At 48.6% G+C, this 2,044-nt stretch overlaps 1 protein-coding gene across 8 annotated transcripts in view; it reads left to right on the top strand.

Annotated features, from left to right (window-relative positions):
• ARHGAP12 (Rho GTPase activating protein 12) overlaps window positions 1-2,044 on the top strand; it is a 140,029-nt gene that overhangs the window by 106,094 nt on the left and 31,891 nt on the right. The gene's annotated exons all lie outside the window — the stretch shown is intronic.

Below are 2,044 nucleotides of genomic sequence, written 5' to 3'. Positions count from 1 at the left end.
AGGGCTCGTCCGCATGTACGTGCAGGTTTGGGAGTCCGTTGATGAATTTAGAATAGGGCTCTGGGAGCGGTTGATCTGGAGATATTCAGCCCAAAAGTTGGTCTCTGGCGTTGATTAACTCAGGCCAGGGCTTCTAGCCTTTGATCAGTGACGTTTAGAGATTTCCCGGTTGTTACATTGTCTTCTATTGAGTTCTTCCCTTGGTTGATCTGCAGCTTCCCAGGTGTTAATTGCTGTGTGCTACCTTGTTACACATTCAATCACTGATTCACTCGCTCTTTCAGGGGCCAGCCTGATACAGAGAAGGACAGTTTGATTCCTGCCCTTGTTAACATTGTTACAATGTATAACTTACTAAAACACATTTAGTTGAAAGTTGAAAGGTGAGGAGTATAAAATATAAGCTACAAATGCCATGGCACACAAATAGATAAAAATACCAAACTACAAGGGGAGACACAAAATGCACACACAAATTTTAAAACACAATTCCTTATCTTAAAGTGAAAGAAAGAGGAAGGAAGAAAGGTAGAAAAAGAGAAATATATCCAAAGAAGGGAGAGCAAATGCAGGCAAGAGGAAAAGGGGGCTTTCTGCTACACTACTGCCTTTCCTCCATCCACAAAGCCAGTCACCTTGTCATAGAATGAAATCAAGGTGGTTAAGCTGGATTTCATCTTGACAAACCTTTGTTGGCTATTCCTTATCACTTTATTTCCTGTGTGCTTAGAAATAAATTCCTTGAAGTGCTTCAGTCTCTTTCTGGGTATCAGGGTTAGATTGAAGTTATAATATGGATTTTACTTTACTTTAAAATTTTAGTGTTGTACATCGAATTTTTAAAGTTTGACAGATGTAAGTCTGATTTGGTATGAAGTGCTATGGAGTGTACGCTAAAGCTTTTTAGGTTTTGTTTTCTCTCTCCTGTCTTGTATTCCACAAGTACTATCCATTTTAAAGACAAGATTTAGACTAGAATGCTGCAGGGACTGTAGTATTTTTTCATTGACCCTATGTTGAGGACATCTTGTTATGACTGTGTTAATTTAGATTCTTTCCCTAGTTGATTGTGTCATCTCATAGTTTAATGTCTAAATTAGGAACTGTTACTGAAAGGAATTTGATTTTGAAAGTTTTAATTGAGCATTTCTTTAGCTCCACTCATTGGTTGGACCAGGGATTAGCAACATTTTTTGGGGCAAGTGCCAAAAACCTGGCAGCCTGGAGTTTGAAGATGTTGATGTGCCAGGGGTGGATGGCAGGGAGCTGTGAGGGGGCCTGATCATGGCAGCACAGTCCCGGCCCCTTCCCCGCCTCCTGCTTGGCACATGTGTAGCCACCCAGCAACAAGCGGGGCCAGTGCAGCCGCTTGCAAGCTCACAGCTACCAGGGATCCTGGGCTGCTCACAGGAGGCAGCTACAAGCCTGAAAGTAGCTGCGCTGGGTTCTAGAGCCGTACCCTCCGTGTTGTCAGCGGAGGCTGCAGACATGTCTTGGGGAGCACAGCAGGGAAGGGGCTGGGGCACTGGGGTGGAGGGTGTGGCCCCTTCCCTGCTGCAGGCTAGGCGCTGGCGGCACGCGCAGGGACAGTGCAGACCCCACCTGGACCCATTGGGCTGCGGAGGGGAAAAGAGCCACGGCCCATGTTTGTGCTACCCTGCGGCAGCAGCCTGGCTTCCAGCTCAGTGCAGCTGGAGCAGGGGCTGGCAGTGTGGTTAGGTATGGCCTGCTGGCATGCGGGCATGAGAGGAGGAGCCCCCTGGGACCACCCAAGGCAGTCACCCCTGCAGCACTGCTCCCCACCTGTGAGCACCTTCCTTTGGCCTTGCAGTTAGACTCCCTTGGCCACTGTGTGGACAAGCTTTGTGGTGAGAGGAGACATGGCTGGGGGCCCAGAACTGCCCTGCTGGAGACATCCTGTTTGTGGCTGCTATGCTAATACAGCTCGCCCAGCCCTTTGCAGTCAGACCTGGTGGGATGAGGACAGGGATGGGATCTTGTCACCCTTCACGCCACCCCCCAGCTCGGCCTCCTCCAGTCCCCC

The sequence above is a fragment of the Alligator sinensis genome, unplaced genomic scaffold (genome assembly GCF_000455745.1).
Source record: "Alligator sinensis unplaced genomic scaffold, ASM45574v1 scaffold309_2, whole genome shotgun sequence".
Lineage (NCBI taxonomy): Eukaryota > Metazoa > Chordata > Crocodylia > Alligatoridae > Alligator > Alligator sinensis.
This window is presented reverse-complemented; position numbering and strand designations above follow the sequence as displayed.